Source organism: Ctenopharyngodon idella, chromosome 9 (assembly GCF_019924925.1).
Source record: "Ctenopharyngodon idella isolate HZGC_01 chromosome 9, HZGC01, whole genome shotgun sequence".
NCBI lineage: Eukaryota > Metazoa > Chordata > Actinopteri > Cypriniformes > Xenocyprididae > Ctenopharyngodon > Ctenopharyngodon idella.
This window is the reverse complement of record NC_067228.1, coordinates 23,821,418-23,842,682: the sequence shown is the minus strand read 5'-3', so window position 1 is coordinate 23,842,682 and position 21,265 is coordinate 23,821,418. Positions and strand designations below refer to the sequence as shown.

The 21,265-nt window shown below is 38.3% G+C and overlaps 1 protein-coding gene and 1 long non-coding RNA gene across 11 annotated transcripts in view; one reads left to right on the top strand and one right to left on the bottom strand.

Moving 5' to 3' along the window:
• pard3bb (par-3 family cell polarity regulator beta b) overlaps positions 1–21,265 on the top strand; it is a 400,101-nt gene that overhangs the window by 329,142 nt on the left and 49,694 nt on the right. The gene's annotated exons all lie outside the window — the stretch shown is intronic.
• LOC127519307 (uncharacterized) overlaps positions 1–21,265 on the bottom strand; it is a 56,822-nt gene that overhangs the window by 9,362 nt on the left and 26,195 nt on the right. The gene's annotated exons all lie outside the window — the stretch shown is intronic.

Sequence of the window (21,265 nt, the reverse complement as noted above, 5' to 3'; positions counted from 1 at the left end):
TCTAATGCCACCCAGAGTTCAGGAATTCATGAAAGTCAGTCCACGAGGAATTTACCCTCACCACCACCACATGTTTAGCATTATGCTATGTGCTATGGGTACCATTCCACTCCACTCCAAAGTTATTTCAAAAGTTGTGTATAAATAAGTCTATTGTCTTTCATTTTCATCTACAAGTCTAGTTTTGTTTAGCATGTCAAAAGACCCATTCTAATTTAGATGTCTTTACGTTCCTCTTCCTCTAAAATGGGCGTCTCGGTGGGAGCAGTTATGAACCTGCTCTTCTGTAGTATTCAGCACAACAGTAACCCTCCTCTAGCTCCCTCTCTGCCTTCGTTCAGCACTAAATGTTTCTCAGTAATGGACAGTAATGCACCTCAACGTCATGTTGCTGATTACAGCACAGCCGAATGTCAGCGCCTAACCACGCTTAGTGTCAGAACTGCACAAATTCACACTGCAAGAGAACACGCAGCAATTATCCTTAAAGACCCAAGTATTTCCCCTGACACATTAAAAACATGGACTTTTAGCTTTTCTGTGCTGCAGCTGTACTGTATGTGTCATAAATGTGTTACAGAAGAAAACCAAACATCTATTTATTAAACGAACATGTTTGTTTTTGCCTCTTTAGTCTTTTAGTAATATATCACACATAATTAACATTTACATCTTCCTGGATGTGTAAAATCTGATTGGATGAGCCACACTTAAAGGCATTAATAAATAGATTTGTCAATGGCTTATACACTACGAGATGGAGCCGCTGTGGATCGAACTTGTTAGTCCAGCACATCCCAAAAAAGCTCAAATGGACTGAGATCTGGGGAATTTGGAGGCCAGGGCAACACCTTGAATTCTTCATCATGTTCCTCAAACCATTCCTGAACAATGTGTGCAGAGTGGCAGAGTGCATTATCCTGCTGAAAGAGGCCACTTCCACCAGAGTACACCATTGTCATGAAGGGGTGTACCTGGTCTGCAACAATGTTTATGTGGCATGGGTCAAATTGATGTACACATGAATGGCTGGACCTAAGGGTTCCCAGCAGGACATTGCCCAGAGCAACACACTCCCTCCACCGGCTTGTCATCATCCCACAGTGCATCCTGGTGCCATCACTTCCCCAGGTAAATGGTGCACACTTACATGGCCGTCCACGTAAACAGGACACATCGGACCAGATGACCTTCTTCCACTGCTCCAAGGTCCAGTTCCAACGCTCATATGCCCATTGTAGCTGCTTTTAACGGTGTACAGGGGTCATCATAGGCACTCTAATTGGTCTACGGCTACTCAGCCCCGTATGCAGTAGTGTGCGATGCACTGTGTGTTGTGACACATTCCTCCCATAGCCATCATTTCAATTTTGTGTGACTTGTGCCTCAGTAGACCTCAGTAGATGAGCCTTGGGTGCCCGACACCCTGTCGCTAGTTTGTTTTGTCCCTCCTCGGACCACTGTTGGTAAATTCTCACCACTGCTGACTGGGAGCAACACACAGGCCATTTCAGAGATACTCTGACCCAGTCGCCTTTCCATAAAAATTTGGCCCTCGTCAAAGTCACTCAGATCTTTATTCCTGCCCATTTCTCCTGCATCCAACATTGATTATGAGCACTGACTGCTTGCTTTCTATCTTACCTACCCAGACCTTAATATGTGACTTTGTTAGGAGATGATCAACAATATTCTGTTCACCTGTGACTGGTCATAATGTTTTGGCTCATCAGTATTATTATTATTGTAATTATTTTTATTTTTTGTGTAGTTATACTTTTTTATGTTGAATCTTGGGTCTCTAACAACATCCCTTAACCATGGTAATATCACTGTAAAAATGTCCTCTCTTCTATTAATATGCGCTGGTGATTTGTAGGATCTGTCTGTCTTCCATGCAGCATTTGTGCTATACAGGTGATTTTCAGAGGTGCACGAACTGACAGATTCTGGTTCTTTCATTGATGGTTGCAGCGGTGGGTAGCTTTGGGAATTGGTGTTGCACGGGGTGCTGGTTCGAAACCAAGTGTTCTCTAGCAATCATCTCCATGAAGGAGAGAGCGAGGCAGAGCCTCCATCCCATTATACCCTCATCTGAAGTTGCCTGCCAAGCCAGCTGCTCCCCTATCAGACACACACGCGTCTGGACACATGACCGACACGCACGCACTCACACATCCAGATGTATGTTTACACACAAGATGACTTACAGCTCTCACAATGTCACTCACAGGCTGAAGTTCAAACAAATATTCACAAACATTTGTGTGAAAACATATATTGGAAAATATAATTAATGTTTAGACTCGGTTACAGAAGAAATCCACCTGGAGAGAAACACACTTGCTGTGTTAAATGAGTAGTTTACCTAAAAAATGAAAATTCTGTCATCATTTTCCCTTTCTTTCTTCTGTGGAACACAAAAGGATAAATTGTGTTGTATACAATAATAAGACTGACTTTTAAGCATCCACAATAATGCAAAAATAACATAAATATATCAGAAAAGTCCATGCAAGCCCTCTGATTTATACACTGCCAAAAATCATTTTCTTATTTGGTATTTTTGTCTTGTTGTCCAGTACAAATATCTAAACATCATTAAATCAAAACACATTTACTTGATAAGCAAAATTACTTAAGTTATTAAATGTTTTCTGAAAAATGTATATGAGTTTTGCTGAAAACAAGAAAACAAATCTGCCAACAGGGTAAGAAAAATAAACTTGTTTTCCCTTTTTATTTAAGTTTGAATTTTTCTAAGCCAATTAACAGATTTATTTTCTCATTTTAAGCAAAAACATACTTAATATTGATACATTTTTCAGAAAACAAGACTTAATATATTAAGGCCACACCAACCCGACTAGCGGCAACGAAAGCCGATGGTGTTATTGCCTCACGTTGGCTGCGTCGGGGAAAAAATATGTGCTTGAACACACCGAAAGAACTTCAGTCGACTGTCAACTAGCATGCGCGTTCTGCGCCTGCGTATAAAGGAGATAACTGTATATTTAAGCAGATATATTTGTTTATATTCGTCATTCAAAATGGGAAAGCGAAACTAAGACTGCATGTATACAAACCATAAACACAGCTGCGCTTGCTTACCGTTTTGTATATCAATCATGCTGATTATGCGTTCTTTATTCCACTCCACTTATGTTACTATGAAAATATTCGTGCATTCGAGTGCTCAGGTAAGATGACGTAAAATTAGAACAACCTTCTGTCTGTGCCGTCATGACTTATTTGCTTGCTTTCATAACTTTTGCTTATATTCTCATGAACTGACTGGTTTGCTATACTGAACAGCCAATCAGACGGCCCGACGCTGATTCACCATGTTGAATCGACCGAAAAAAACAGACAAGGACCAACTTCAGCCAACAGTGCGGAACTTAGTCGGCCGACCGTCGGCTTGGTGTGTTCCGGTCTTTAAGTAATTTCGCTTATCGAGTACATATATCTTGATTTAACAATGTTTAGATATATGTACTAGCAAATAAGAAGACTTTTTGTATTGTATAATTCATTTGTGTGAAGAAAAAACATTATTATTGAAATTTATTGTTGAAATTATTGACATCTGCTATAGATCTCCTTGCATTGTCTCTGACAGTTCAGTAGAGAAGTAGCAATATTGGATTGTGCACGATCCAATAAGGAATGAATCATTCTTTTGGGCTGATATTTTCAGAAAACTGGTCAAAATGACTGATTCGCAAATCAGTTATGGAGTTCAACTTATTGACTGAGTGATAGCCATGGTTAATGGAGGGAAATATAATCAGCGAATAACAACCTTAATTTCAGTCTGTTTTCCACTGAAATCTCTTGTATGGCTTTAGAAGAACTGATATATATTGCAAGTCAAGTAAACTGCTTTTATGATATTTGTGAGGTGCTTTGGCATTATGTTTGAAGCTGGAAAGCTCCAGTCCCCATCCATAGTAACTGCATGGAAAAGATTGGCCAGCACATTTTTCACAATTTTACGTTACACAAAATGATTCCCCTTACAGAAAAGTCAGTAGCACATTCAAAAGCAGACCAGCAGTATCCTCCTTTAAGTTCTCTAATCTATCCATGACTACCCATGAGTTAAGACATTTCTGTACAGAACCGTTTACACAGTGATCTGTGTGCAAACATGATAGCGCTATCACGCTCTACCAAATCCACAAGTATATAAATAGCTGTTTCTATTTGTAAAAAAAAAAAAAAAAAAGTACACACACTGAAGAAACTCTGTGATTTAAGGGAGATGCATTTCACTGGGCCAATCAGATTTCAAAGGGCCTGGCTTTTAGAAGTTTTTTTCTCCCTCAATTTGTGGGTCGTCCTTGAAAATACTCAAGGTGGACGAGCGATAAGGCAGAAACGAGGAGGAAAGTGGAACAGAAAAGGGGGTTTAAGGACTGGAGATAATTTCTTTAAGCCATTGCCACCCAGATAGGACCCCCATTTTCCAGACTTCCCATCTTAAAAGTTCTTGGCAGGGATTAAGAGAACAAAGGAAGGTAAATTCCCAGGAAGAGCAGAAAATTGGTCCAACTTTTAGAGAATGTCAGCACCCGCTTTTTATTTATGGCTTCGTAATTTATCTAAAAGGAACCTTGAGTTAAGAACATAAGAATGGAAAAGACACAGAGAAGAAGGTCATTTAGTTTGTTCCAGGTATCCAGTGGCACTGAGTTTTGCTCGACCAACATAACATTTCAAATCAGCACCTCGAGTAGCCATTTGAAAAGAAAAGCTAGATAAAAATAGACATGGGAAGCCATTAAAAGACATGATGTGTGAAGAGGCTGTAGTCATTAAAAGCAGCATGCATTTGGTTATTGACCTTTAATGTGGTTAATTGCCTGAGTGTCGGGGACTTGAGTATGTGACATTTCTTATTTTCCTGTTTATCCGGCTTTATCCTGAAAGGATTTGACATTTCAAATTAAGCATTAACTCAAGAGTGTGGATTGCGATTGAAGATCAGCGCTGCAGTGGAAACGCAAACAAACAGCCCCCGTTCGGTCCACACACACTCTTTTGTTATCGCACTATAATACGGATACGAGATTTGAAGTAATTATAATTTGCGGATTCATCTTCTTGTGCGCGGTTAAGAGAGAGAACATTTCCACAACTGACAGTGTTGAGAAGCTCTCCCAGGTTTTACATAACAAACCCTGGCTGCTAAAATTAAGTGGATGTTGAAGAAAGTAAAGTAGGAGGAAAACTGTTCTAATTACATGTGGGAGCTTCAGCACACTTCACAGAGAGGCCTCAAAGATACACCCATTTCCCTGCTGCTACACACACACACATTTTCACACTTAATCGTACTCGCATCCACTTTTTGACACCGTGTAGACACTCATATTCCATTACATCCTCTCACAAACCCACACACTCGCTCATACTCCTGTGGACATCCCTGAGGTACGCCTGACATTTCAGTTCAGAGGAGGAGGAACTTCATATAGAAGACTAGTTCTGCCACTCATTCGGATATAGATTTGAAGTTTTTGAAAGATTTTGTTGACACTACTTCTTTTGCACTACTTCTCTTCTCTTCAAGGCTACTGTAAAGGAAGAGTGGTAACACTTTACAACAAGGTTCCGTTTGTTAAAGGTATCACGAACTAACAGTGAACAAGTTTTTTTGCTTATATATTGTTCATTTATAGGATTGTTAATTTATAAATATATTATTGTTTATTGTTAATTCATGTTTAATGTAATATTGTTAATTGTTAATTCCTGTTTGCTCATAATGCATTAACTTAAAATGTAAAAAATGTGTACAAATTAACATTAACCACCATTTAACCAAAATGAATAAATGCTGCAAATGTATTGTTCATTATTTTATGTTAGCTGTTGCATTATAGATAATGTTAACACATACAGTATGCCGTTCAAGAGTTTGGGGTCAGTAATATTTATTAATTGAAAAATGTAATCATAAAGTATGCATTAAATTAATCAAAAGTGACAGGAAAGATGTTTACGTTGTAACAAAAGATGTCTATTTCAAATAAATGCTGCTTGTTTGGACTTTCTATTCATCAAAGAATTAAAAAAAAAAAAAAAAATATGTATCTGTTTCCACAAAAATATTAAGCAGCACAACTGTTTTCAACATTGATAATAATAAGAAATGTTTCTTGGGCAGCAAATCAGCATATTAAAATGATTTCTGAAGAATCATGTGACACTGAAGACTGGAGTAATGATGCTGAAAATTCAGCTTTGCATCACAGGAAGAAATTACATTTTAAAAATATATTAAAATAGAAAACAGTTATTTTAAATTACAAAACTATTTAACAAAATTGCTGTTTTTACTGTATTTTTGATTAAATAAATGCAGCCTTGGTGAGCATAAAAGACAAATCTTACCGGCTCCAAACTTTTGAACGGTACACTGTAAAAAATTATTTTCGTGATTTGTTATGACAACATTTTTTCTTTTGTCAAATCAACTTCAATAATTAATGTGGTTCAGATAACATAATATTTTGAGTTACTGTTGATTAAACCAATTGCCTTCATTGTATTAACTCAAAATTTAATTTCAATGAACTCAAAATTTTAAGGCAACTATGTAACTTACTTTTTAAAGTTAAACCAACAAGTCTTTTTTACAGTGTAGTGTTGAACCTTATTATAAAGTGTTACTGTAGTTCATCCAATAATTAGCATCATTTACTCCCCCTCATGTTTTTCCAAACCTGTATTTTTTTAATTTATTTTATTCTGTATAACACTAAAGGAGATGTTTAGCCAAATATACAGGCGACTTTTACCACACATTGAAAGTAAATGGTTACTGGGGCTTTTGAGCTCCAAAAATAACAAAAACGCACCATAAAAGTACCTGTTGACCTTCTGTTGTGTGAAAACCAGACAGTTATTATGTCTTGTAGACAAATTCAAACAAGCTGAGCCACTATTATTGGTTATCGATTGTCTAGTTATCAATCGTGATTTGAATGTCATGAATTAAATGAAAGCTATGGCATGTGGGGAAGATTTTTAACTAGACACTTTCATTGTATTGAAAAGAGCAGCATGAATATTCTGCTAAATATCTCCTTTTGTTTTCCAAAAATCATACAGGTTTGGAACAACATGAAGTAAATGATGACATTTTTTTGTGTGTGTATGTGTGTGAACTATTACTTTCAAAACAAACTAGAGCATAATATAGAATAGAAATATAGAAAGCACTCTCTCAAGATGATATGCATTAGCTTTGGTCTGTCCTAGCAAACAATCACACAACAGTTTTATGTTAACAAGATGTAAAGTTGCAGAAGTTTGTTCATTGCAACCAAAAAGATGAAACTAAGTCACGAAATAGTGCATATACAACAAAATGCTGAGCTCTACTGATGGATTCTCAGAGGAGCGAGCGCGAGAAGTCACTGCGTTAGCTCTCGCTCTCCCCTCGCAGTGTTCATGTCCTAGTTAAAATCAATGCACCCTCATTAGAGAAAATTATGAAAAATTAAAGCTATCAAATAGATCTTTTTGTTGCCGGGTAAGAGTCTATTGGCCGTCACAGTGGCTGCCAGCGGGAACGGCATTCAGGGACGGCTGGAGAGACTTTGTTAAGAGCCTTCACTAATTAGGGTTGGAAACTGATGGCTTTTCACAAGCCACAGCAATTACTGCAGTAAAGGAGAGCAGCAGATAGAAGTGGACTTGAATGAATGAGTTTGTTTTTCTTCTTTTGCCTCGTGACATTTCGATCGAGTTTGAGTGTTGCTGATGCCGATCGAATGAGAGCGAGAGAGAGCTGAGAAAGACCAAAGGTCAAACACAAAAATTATCATTCCTCTTACTGAAGACAGACAGGAATGCCACACCATTTAGAACCTTACTTGAATTAGTCTTGAATTAGCATTGTATGTGTTTCACACTGTGCGTTTTTAAGGGCCAGGTGCTCTTTACATAGAGGTTGACCTAGGCTGACACAGCCACAGGAAGGCTACTTTTGTTCCAAAAGCTGCTTGGCGCTTGAGTCACCAGCTCCATTTTATCAGCCTTATCTAAAACGCTCCGTGACCTCGTAATACTGGATTTTGTATAACAAGAGCCGCATTCACGATTGAGATTCAACTGCTGATAAAAAAAAACATTCATCTGCCCTACATGAGCTTTATTTTTCCAATGCTGAGAAAATTGCATGTGGGAAATGCTTGTCTAGTTGGATGCCTAGACAGGGCAATCTATGAATGTTCTCTCATCTTTAATCATCTTAATTGTGTAATATTATTATATGCAAAACAAAAAAGCACTATGAACGCAACATAAAAGCAGTCTATACAACTCGAATGCTGTATTCGATCTCATGTGAAGTCATACGATAGCTTTGTGGAATGAAAAGACCAAAATTTAGGTTATTTTTCACTCTCAAATGTGATCATTATGCATCTCTTAAATAAAATATGGCGCCTATAAATATGACAAATATGACAGCTTTCGGGGCCATGACCTAGCAGTTACCGCACAGACTCCAGACGCTACATGACTCCAAAGTTGTATTAATGAGTTCCAGAGCTTTTCGGATAGGTGCAAGTGAGTTTTCCAGTGAAGAATCACAGGTCGTCTTGAGTACTATAGACAGTCTGTCACGGTTCCTCCCAAGTTCTTCCACATGAATGCACATAGTGAGTAATTCTTCCATCATAGCTGAGAAGATTGCTTCAGGTGGAGTTCTAGCGTTTCCACTCAACGTGTCGCATTTGCCTTCACATTGACATTTCTGTGTCAAAATTGAGGACACGGTATCTTCACAATGTTATTTTTTGGTTTCCACATTGTGTCTCGAATTCAAACAACATGGTTTTTAAAGAAATGTAAAAATTTTAAGAAAAAACTCCAAAGGCTAGAATACACTACACAGCTTTTGCACAGACATTTTTGATATTTTGAGCTGATTTCAGAAGTCATTGGGTTTTCATTTGTCATGCAACTCCTAGCCATGAACCGAAAGTTTCTGCGTGATTTTGCTGTTTTTGAAGTGACTTGAAAGTCTAGTAGTATGTGATCCTCAATCATTTAGTGTAAGATGCCCAGTTTTTCTTCTGTAACCATTTACAGTGTCACCAAGTATATGATCCCAGTGCTTTAAAATCTGTTCAGATTTTAACCCTTTCACGCGTAAGTTTAAAATATTCTAGCTGACCCCCCAGAGTGAGGCCCCATTTACACTAATGCATTTTCGTTTTTCAAAACAGTGTTTTAAAATGAAAACGATCTCCGTCTACACTACATGACTGTTCATGCACACTGGGCACGCTCGTACAAGTGTAAACAGTTGCCTCTTGCACATGTCGACAGCTGCAGTATTAAAAATATGCAGAGTTTAACTGCACAATGGCTACTAAAAATGACAACAAAGCCAGTAAAGATTGCAGGTCAGTCTTCATGTTATTGTTTACATGGTCGTCAAGGATACGCAGAGTGAACGTGGGCAGCCACGCCATCGTTTTCAAAAGTCTCCGTTTTGGTCTGTTTATACTGAACGCAACCCCAGCGTTTTTCAAACTAAAACGGGCAATGCAGCGTTTTCGAAAGTCTCCGTTTTCGAGGCTCGAAAACACCGGTGTAGTGTAAATGACAGGCATAACCGTAGCAAAACTTATGCATTTTAAAATGAAAACACACTAGTGTAAACGGGGCCTGAGTATTTTAAGGCGATCGTTATTTTAGAACGTTTGCCCTTATTGTTTCCATGGTGGCGCGTCATGCTTGTCACGTGACACACTGCAGCCACAATAACACTGTATGACAGACGCTATTATTTTGTCTTTTTTTTTTTATTTAAAATATTCACACACTTGCTTACCATGTCATAAACATCTGATATTCTGATTGTCAAATATGGGTAAGTGAGTGTGTTTTGTCATTTAAAAACTTGTATAAATGATCTTTATGTTGATCTATAATGCAAGATGGGCGCCGCCATCTTAGTTTGTGCCTCAGTTCAGAGAGTCCTGTCAGTCGGATTTGCAGCACGTGAATTCATCAGTTTCTCCCGAAATACATGCAAGTAAGTGGCCGGTGAACTGGGAGAATAATAGAGTACATTTTATAGTTATTTAGGCCCACTATGTATGTCTGATATGAACAAACATCGGCAAATTATATTTGAATGGATTGTTATTGCTGCTTCCACTGATGTCTGACATCAGTGTGTATTTTATAAACTAAACGTATTGTTTTACTGGTGCTTATGTGTATTTAAATGTCTGAAACCTTAAAAAAAAACATTATGTGGCTGAAAACACTGCATAGTTGTGATATATGACATGATATATGACAAGTGCTAAGCGCGTCCGTCTCGCAGCCAAAGCGCAAAAGCACAGTTTAAATCTGGCAGTTATGTGACGTTACTGAACGTTCTAAATCCCATATGTGAGACCGTACACTTAAGGGCACAGAAATAAAAATCACATATGTGGGACCGTACCACTCAAAAGGTTAAGTCATGTAGTGTATGCCAGCCTTAATCAAGAAGGTCCACCCTTAACCCAACCCTTAATATAACTGTCAGTGGGGTTTGCAAGCAGATTGTATGTAAATATACAAATGAGCTTGTACTAATTTGCCTCTAATTTGCCAAAATGTAAAATAGTAACTGATTGTCATGAGAGCGGCCGTTTTAAATTAGAAGGGCCTGATCATTTGCAGCTCAACTCCAGTTCCAGCATACATTATGAGCAGTGTAACATTTCTGTTTTCTCTTTTAATTCATGAACATGCCTTAACTCCCTCGGGTCGGCGGTCACGCCGGCGATACCACCTCGGTTTTTTTTCTTACCAGTGTGAAAGAGACTCAAAATACTCCGTCAATGTTGCACATACAATTAAGAGTTATACACCATTTTAATCTGTGGAATATCTTCTTTTATTTGTGTACACTCAGAGTAAAAACAAAATGTTGTGCTTTTTGCAAAATAAAGAAAACTAACATGATGTGTGATTTGTCGTCTCCCTCTGAACGAAGTCCAATCTGATAGTTCTCAGAAAATGAACTGTAACTTAGTGAATACTAATCACAAAAAAATTAGACTTATGTCTAAAGAAACGTTGAAATGTCAGGTTTTAAATCGTGTAAGTCAAATCGAAAACAAAAATTCTGTGTTTATGTAATCTGTATGAAAAGAGACACATGTCATATTCACCTCACTGCATTAGTGCTGTAGCTGCACACCTGCCCCTTGACCTTCTCCTCCTCTTAATTAAATGGCAGAGATCCTCAAAGCAGCGTTCAGCTCACATCAGCTCTCTCTGGCCCTGCGCTGGGCCGTTTACCCTGTGTGGAATCGATGGCCGTGTGAGAGGTTCTTATAATCTATAACTCACATCACTTGTGCAATGGCAGCACTTTGGCTAAACTCAATTAACAGTCAGAAGAGGGCCTGTGGTTTTGGCTGATTGGATGTGGGTGGATGCGTTGGAGTGTGTGTGGAGAGAGATTGGTGTTTGAGATTACACTTTTTCAGGCCAAACGGTTCTGGAGTTTGAAGGAGTTTTTGACTTTTACAGACCCTGTGTTCTCCCAACCAAACAATCACCAATCATAAGACCCCCAATTTAAAAACCTCTCAGTAACACAATAACATATGTTGATAACATCAAGCATTAACAAACAGTATTGCCTGTCACTGTTCTTCTTTTTAAATTTGCATATAAATTTACACTTGTAAAAAAGTTTGGGATCGGTAGGAGTTTTTAATGTTTTTTTCAAAGAAGTTTCTTTTGCTCACCAAGGCTGCAATTATTTGATCAAATATGCAGTTATATTGTAAAATATTATCACAATTTAAAATAACTGTTTTCTATTTTATTTTAATGTAATTTATGTATGTGATGGTAAAGATACATTTTCAGCATCATTACTCCAGTCTTCAGTGTCACATGATCCTTCAGAAATCATTCTAATATGCTGATTTAGAGGTCAAAAAACATTTCTGTTTATTATCAATGTTGAAAACTGCTTAAGTTGTGCTGCTTTATATTTTCTTGAAAAATGCAATATATTATTTCAGGATTCTGTGGTGAATAGAAAGTTCAAAAGAACAACCTTTATTTAAAATAAAAACCTTCCTAATCATATCAAATATAAAAGTATTGATTGATAAAATTAACGTATTAATTCATAAAAGTATGCCCACAACGTGAATGTTTACATGGGAATAAATGCCTAAATTAAAGGGTTAGTTCACCCAAAAATGAAAATTCTGTCATTTATTACTCACGCTCATGCCGTTCCAGACCCGTAAGACCTTCGTTAATCTTCGGAATGCAAATTGAGATATTTTTGTTTAAATCCGATGGCTCCGTGAGGCCTACATAGGGAGCAATGACATTTCCTCTCTCAAGATCCATAAAGGTACTAAAAACATATTTAAATCAGTTCATGTGAGTACAGTGGTTCAATATTAATTTATTAAAATATTAAAGCGACGAGAATATTTTTGTTGCGCCAAAAAAAAACAAAATAACGAATTATTTAGTGATGGCCGATTTCAAAACACTGCTTCAGGAAGCTTCAGAGCATAAATGAATCAGCGTGTCGAATCCGCAGTTCGGAGCGCTAACGTCACGTGATTTCAGCAGTTTGGCGGTTTGACACGCGATCCGAATCATGATTCGACACGCTGATTCATAACGCTCCGAATCTTCCTGAAGCAGTGTTTTGAAATCGGCCATCACTAAATAAGTCATTATTTTGGGTTTTTTGGCGCACCAAAAATATTCTCGTCGCTTTATAATATTAATATTGAACCACTGTACTCACATGAACTGATTTAAATATGTTTTTAGTACCTTTATGGATCTTGAGAGAGGAAATGTCATTGCTCCCTATGTAGGCCTCACGGAGCCATCGGATTTAAACAAAAATATCTTAATTTGTGTTCCGAAGATCAACGAAGGTCTTAAGGGTGTGGAACGGCACGAGGGTGAGTAATTAATGACAGAATTTTCATTTTTGGGTGAACTAACCCTTTAAATCTGTTCAACATATAAAGCGATCGAGTCTCTTCAGAAAATTTGCACTGAACCACTCAATTCATATGGATTAGTTTTACAATCTCTTTATGAACTTTTTGAAGCATTAAACTGGTAGTTGTGTAGCTGTCAATGTAGAGACAGAAAGCTCTCAGATTTAATCAAAAAAAGATCTTCATTGGTATTCCGAAGATGAACGAAAGTCTTGCAAGGTGTGGAACGACATGAGGTTGAGTAATTAATGACAGAATTTAAATTTTTGGGTGAACTAACCCTTTAAATAGATAATTATCCAAAATTTATTTGATCATTTATCGTTCTTTTATCATTTATTCATGTTGTTCCAAACCTGTTTTAATTTCTTTCTTCTGTGGTACATAATAGAAGATATTTTGAAAGGTTTTTGACCATACGATGGAAGTCAATGCTAACCAAAACTGTTTGGTTTCCAAAATATCTTCTTTTATATTCTGCAGAAGAAAGAAAGTCCTGCATGTTTGGAAAGACATGAGGGTGAGTAAATGATGACAGGCCTTTCATAAATTTAAGGTAATTTTCCACTGATTTCCTTTTTGCTATTGATCGTGCACCTAACCCATGCTTTCTCCCTTGCTAACCACATACTGAGAAGGCAAGCTCCACCACTCCGGCCCAAGGGAACCCGTCTGTTCCAGTGAGGGCTTTGGTTATGCATGCATCATTATGCCAGATCTGACTCTGTTCTCATGTACAATCACAGATTGAGACATATCCTTCTCTGCTCATCTCCCTCCCGTACTCACAGAAGGAAGCGGTGCGTGTTTGGAGCGCTGTCAGTATTCATATGACCAGCTCAGAGGAATAAATGATCGCCCTTCGGTTAGAATTGACATGTCTGGTTATTCATGTCTTTTGAAGGAAGTGATCAGATGTCTGAGCGTAAGTAATGACTTGCAGAGATGCACTAGTGCGCTGATGGATGACGAAATACTTGAGTCAGCTGGAAAAGTAGCCCAAATTCTGGGCTTTTCATTTTTCACCGCAGCTTGTCGTTTTGCAAAGCGAAAGCCAGATTTTAACAAATTGCAAAGGAGCTGGATGTTATTAGCTGTCTGCAGTCTAGTTTTTTTCTTCCCCAGACTTTTTATGTTGCCCGTCGCTGACTGTGTTTTATGAGTGCTGAACATGATGGAGTAATGGAGCCTATTTATCAATGCAGATATTAATATCGCTCCAGTCCTTCACATGACAGAACAGCGTGTCTTAGATTAAATATGTCCTGTCAAAAAACATCAGCATATTCTCCACCCTCACTTTTAGAGCATTTCAAACAGTCTCTACCCATAGAGCCCAGCATACTTGCTGTTTTCCAAAGTCATCTACGATATACTGTCATAAGCCACATATTGAAGTGGGTAATTTTGGATTATGTGGAGATGCTCCTGATGGTGAACTTAAAAGAAATAGTTCACCCAAAAATGAAAATTCTGTTAATATTTATCATTTCAACTGTTTTTTTGCCAATACAATGAAAGCCAGTAGGCTCAAAAACAATATTTGAATTTCATTGTATAGACAAAAACACATTTTTCAGAACATCTTTTTTGCGTTTCACAGAAGAAATAAAGTCGTAGCAAGTTAGACATGAAGGTGAGCAAATGATAACAAAAGTTAAGTTTTTTGGTGAACTATTCCTTTAATCTTCAGCTGTTAAAAAGCCTTCTCAAAAGCTTGCTTTTTATTATCCAATTAATTCCTGATTGATAAAATCAATTATTTTCTCGTTGAATATCCTGCTTCACTCTGCTTGGAAGAAAATGGTTTCAGATGTCATTTCATGTTGACTTTAAAGACGAGGGCCTGCCATTTTTAGTCTTGCGTCAGGGATGAATACATCAAAATAAGTTTCAGCACGGGTGGGCCAGGGCGAACGGAGGTCCAGGTAATGGTGCTGATGGCTCATGGATTGCGCAGTGTACGAAGTGATGGGGAGGACGCTTTACGACTGGCTGTGTCAGTCTCTTCCGCCTGAATTACCCTCTCATCTCTCCTCTCCTCTGCTCGGCACGCCGTGAAATGGCTTTCTGTAGGCCATTAGCTTTGAAGGAGCAGGGACGAGTAGGATGGAGGATACAGCACCGGCCTGCTCTCCCACCATGCCATCCCAATGGCCTTCATTACGAAGCTTAGCTCTGACACACATCACCCAGCGTGTCTGTCAGTCAGACGCCACGGTGTTTATTGCTGCCCATTGTCACCCCAAGTCGAGTACTGCAGGGGACCGATTCTTGAACAATCTGCTGGTGATTTTTTTTACTGTCATGACACACTTTCCACACTTTTTGATGTCTTGTTAAGATGAGACTAAAATATTTTTTGAGAATTTTGAGGAGGATTATGAAAGCTACAAGTGATTAGAGGCCTGGAAATGACTTGAGAAAGACGTTTTGTTCTGCTGGATGATGCTTGTAGGACCATGCAGGATAAAGTCAGGGTTGTGAGCCTTATAGGGTTAGGGTTGTGTTTGTTTAAATAGATGTAGATCATAACAGTCAACAATCATTTTAGCTCACTGTTTTTCACTGTGTGTGTTATACACCGATCAGGCATAACATTATGACCACCTTCCTAATATTGTGTTGGTCCCTCTTTTGCTGCCAAAACAGCCCTGACCCATCGAGGCATGGACTCCACTAGACCCCTGAAGGTGTGCTGTGGTATCTGGCACCAAGATATTGGCAGCAGATCCTTTAAGTCCTGTAAGTTGTGAAGTGGAGCCTCCATGGATCGGACTTGTTTGTTCAGCACATCCCACAGATGCTCAATTGTATTGAGATCTGGGCAATTTGGAGGCCAAGTCAACACCTCAAACTCGTTGTTGTGCTCCACACACATGCAGTACGGACACACACTCGCACAGAAAGGAGTTGTCAGCACTGCTCTGATGATTTTATCAGTAAAATAGTTTAGCAACATAAAAGCTGCATGACATTTCTCACTTTGCAAGGTAATAACGACGCTGTTTTTGAAGCAGATAAACTTACAGTTTCATTATTAGTAGAGACGCTGCTGCCAAACACTGTTGAGTGTATCTAGTAAAGCCTTTCTGACAAATAACTACTGCATCTGTTTCCTGGAGCTGAATGTCTGCTATTTACATCTAACATCTGCAAATAACTTGCAAAAACTAAATAGATGCACAACTTACCAGGTCATAGATTTAGATGCATATGCCTTGAACCTTACAATTTCACATAGACCAGGTATGCTGTGTTTTGATATTTAACATTCTTTATCAATTATTATGTGCCACCAGACATGTATGACTTGTGTTAGCACAAGTCGAATGTATTGATAGTGTGTACCTAGCATTAAGGAGGCTGATCACACAGCGTATTTTGTTCAGCGTCTGTTAGGAAAGCGTGAAAAGGACAGATTAATTTGTACCGCTAAAGGTTTCTTCATGAATAAACTCATTTATGAGTTATTAACATTTAACAAGTGCCATTTCCAGCCCTGCGAGTTTGGCCGGCTTGAGCAAACTCTCGATAATGTCGAGGGTGAGAGTTTGCACGGTCAGATCAAGAGATTTCTTTAGTGGCGCCTGCAGGTGAGGTGACTCTAATGAGGCCTGAGGTGATGCCTGTTTGAGGATGTGAGTCACCACACCCCACCCTGCCCTTCCAGCACACCATCCTCCACCTCTCCCCTCCTCGCATTCATTTGTTTACCTAGCCCGCAGTGAACTGTAAAATCAGACTGATTTCATCTCTGCGTTTTACATATGCATGAGCCCTGTGCAGCTCAGAGTAGAGGGATGAATACACACTCTCCAGAGAGAGACCTGTGGTGCCTCCTGAGCAAACACACACACACACACACCCCACACAAACATTGGCCTCTGTGCCTACACGCACACACACACAATGACAATTAACTTAGTCATACACACCTACTCATATATACATGTCAGAAAAGGGTTTTCACAGATACATGAAAATTTAACCAGTTTGTCGCTGTGGTTTGTTTATTCGATTTTTTTTTTTTTTTTTTTGCTGTGGAGTTAGATACTAGCTCAATAAAAATACTAAATGGCAGACAAAGTCCAGAGAAATATCAATAATAAATATACTTTCATTCAATCCTACAAAGCATCAATAAAAATAGCTCTAATCTCATTTAAAATAGACCTAATATGTATGTATAGTGTGCAGTTGCAGCAATTTAGCAACATGCTAACACTAAGCTCTGTTAAAATCAACTGTAAATGTGATGACTGTGTTTGGATGAACGACAAAGACGTAATTGTGTGTAAGTTGTGTCTCTTGTGTGCTTCTTATGTAGAGTCTCTTTTAAGGTTTCATGATAGTTATGATAGTAATTTCAACAAGATTTTCATCATGAACTTATTATAGGAACATTTTCCCCCTAGAGCAATCTGGGGGGGATAACTGCTTTGCTCAAGGGGTCAAGATTTTGCTGATTAGTATGCTCTCATTAGCCTTTTTTTCCATTGTTAGATTCTTTTTCCATTCTTTTTTAGCCATTGGAAATTAGCTTCTGAAACCCATCTGTTGCACTCTGTTGTATAGCAAGTGTTTTTCCAGTGTTCTTTTTTTTTTTTTTTTTTTAAGTCTCTTAAAAGCAGGAAATGAACTTACAGGGATAGTTCAACCAAAAATTAACATTGTCTCATTTACTCACCCTCAAGTTGTTCCAAAACTGTATGAGTTTATGTCTTCTGCTGAACACAAAAGAAGATATTTTAAAGAGTGTCGATAACCATTGACTTCCATAGTATTTTTTTTCATACTGTGAAAGTCAACGGGTCCATCAACTGTTTGGTTACCCATACTCTTCAGAATATCTTCTTTTGTGTTCAGCAGAAGAAAGATATTCATACAGATTTGGAACAACATGAGGGTGAGTAAATGATGACAGAATTTTCATTTTTGGGTGAACTTTCCTTTTAAGCGGCTTCCTTTCATATCACAATTCAGAATAGTCACTTGTAAAGGATTTGATACTGTGCACAAGTTTATGTTACCTTCAGCCAATCAGTGTTGTAATGGTGTAAATTTCCCAGGGCTCTAGATTGATTAGTCACATGACATTTGCAGCTCAGGTGATTGGCTCAAATGCTTCTGTGGCCATGAGGAAAGATGGCAGATTTGAAATCACATGTTTTCAGCTAAGCAAGTGTCATTGAGAAGAATGGGAATGCTAACAGATATCTCTCTCCAGGTGTTATAAAACTCCTCGGGCAAAGTAGTGATGACTCACTTCTTTTTCCGGTCGAATCAGCAACCTTCCAGTTACCGGCCTTAACTGCTGTACCACACCACTTCTGTATCTGATCAGCCCTTAAATGAAGGGAAGTCATCATTGATCTCTTGGTCTCCTTTTTGGCCACAGTCTAGGTCTCTGGAAAGGTGCTTTTATTCTCGTATGCATTGTTATCAGCTTTAGGGTTATGGGGTGTTCCTTTCATGCTCCTCAGTTTGTCAATTTTTTCCTGATTGGCTGGTTTTCGGTCAGCATGGATTGGCAGCTTCAATCAGAGTTGAAAGCACAGATGGTGAGAGGGCAGAGTGTGGACACAGTTAGCAACATGGTGTGAATGCGAGGGCACAGCCAAATAATGAAGCAAATCACTGCCATCATTACAGCAGAACAGATCCAGTCAGATATCGATGCCTGTTGGGGAAGGATTCTTAAAATGTTTCTGTACCAAATATTGAACTTTAAACACCAAGGTCTGTATTTCTACCGTGTCAAATAGTGATATCTGCTCCATTTGGAGATAAGTTCTTCTCTTTAACCCTCCAGGGACATGATGGTAATCTCCACCATCATCAGCATTCAAAGACACCCACTTCGGTTACTCATGGAGTTCATTGCATGCGTGAAGGAGAGGCAAAGATAGAGCGAGTCTGTTTGAAACAGAGAACATTTCCTCTTTCATTCAGAAGCACTTCCATTCTGACCCCTCGCTCAACTATCCTTTTTTTCCAGGTAATGTGTGCCTGTCCTTTCATCATATATATTGAAGCCCTGAAGACATTTCAGTTTTTTTGAGGCAGAGAGAAAAAATGTGGCTAATGTGCAGGCAGGAGGGCAGCCGTTATAAGGACGGCGGAGAGAGAGGTGGTGGCACAGCGAGCTGTGTATTTAAAATCAGCTCATTGAGACAGATGACACAATTTCACACATATTGCCCTCGGAAAAGCAGCCAGTTTTCCATAATGGCCCCAACCTTCATCTGTCAGGCCCTGCTAAATCTACTGGAATAATTTCCTCATGGATTATATGTCAGTATTTATAATTTATTAAGTTGCCTATATGTGTCAGGGTACAATTCTCACAGTCCCAATCCTCTGTCATCTTTTTGCTTTTTTGGGTGAAGAAGGACAAGAAGACTGCGAGACAAATGGGGGAAAGTCTCACCGAAATGAAGATGCTGCTTCTGAATGTTTTATACGGGCTCTAAACGGCATGATTGCAAATAGTGCGAGCAAATCCCATTGAAAGCGTCGGTCTTTAGAGGAAGGAAACAGGAGATACTCCCAGATCTGCATGCTGAATGAGGCGAGGTTTAGCCGGTCTTTTAAGAGATTGCTCATCTTGCTAATGTAATGCACACAGTTAATCTGGCTCTTCCTTGAGCTTGAGTCAGGCTTAGTCCAGGAGGGTTGGAGGACTCCTAGTCTTCATCCTGTTTTTGGAAACATAATCTGGGATCTGGCTTTTTACCCCCTCCCCAAGACTCCCAGTACTAAATCCCCCAATAAGCAGCCTTTGTGAGCAACTCACACTGCCTTTCATGGCTTGATTACAGGGCACAGCAGGTATTTCAGGGGGAAGGTGACTCTGTGATGAATGCAGAGAGAGTGACGGGGCCAGCGCTGGTCTAGAATGTGGCTTTGAATGAGTCGCTCGCCTGGTAATTCATGCTTTACAATGAACTCTACAGTAATGTGACATGACTGATATTGGTGTCTGCCTAGGTGGAGTGGGTGTCCTTACAACAAGTTAAGAAATTAATCAGGGATCATGGCAAAAATGCCACAGGTATTTTAAATGTGGGGGCCAAAATTGCCCACATATATTTTTGTTTAATCAGTTTAGTTAGAATCAAACATTTGACATACTTCATTACATGCTGTTACATCTGCCTAATTATGGGTTTAGTGCTTCTAGTTTTATTTAACAAGGATGCATTAAATTGAGTCATAGTGAAGACAAATAATGTTATAAAAAGTAAATTTTCTATTTCAAATAAATTGTTCTTTCTACCCTAGTGAAAAAAAAAGCCTATACCAAAATGTATTTAAAATACATTTATTTCATACGAAGCATACTACAAATCCAATAACATATTTACTGACATCTCTTGAGACTGATATAAATATTATAATTAAAATTTATTTGGATTACTCCTTTATTGCACAATGTACATTTCTTAATATTAAGCCTAAAATGTGTTTTAATATCACTATTAGTAAGGATAGTATGATCACTGTTTAATATCAGTCTTTAAATGCAAAATATTTACAGTTTACCTAAAGTATACTTGCAATAGTTCAATTTTAGCACAATCAAATATACTTAAGTATATCTTTAGTTGGACCTCAGCACTACTTCTCGGATAATATAAAATTAGTTGTTTCAATTTAGCAGACTTTAAATATATCAATTTAGTATACCAAAAGTACAATTTCAGGGTAGTTATATTAAGTACATAAATATGTAAATGTATTTGTAGTATACTTAGCATAAAATAAATGTATTTCAGATACATTTTGGTATATTCATTTTCACTAGGATATGCTAGGGGTATGATTCTCGCTTTGGGTGCGAGAGTTCCCGGGTTCAAATCCCGGACGAGCCCCCATATTTGTCACGGCCGGCTCAGAGCCACGACAAATGATTGAGGCAACAAGAATGCAAATGAATCAACAAGTATTTATTAACAAAAAATAAAGTTTACAACTCATAATAATTAAATGTAAAAAGCAACACTACGAGAAAGTAAATAAAGACTAAGTAAGTAATGCAAAACACATTCCAACTTAACAAACAGGTCTGCAGAACATAAAGCCCCAAACTAATACACAAAGCAAACAAATAATCACAACAAAGCAAACCAAAATATCCGAAAACCAAGAGGATACCAGAAAGGGTGAAGTCAGAAAGCCAAAACCCTTTTAAACATACTCAGGAGGTAATCATGTGAAACACCTGGACAGTCCCACCC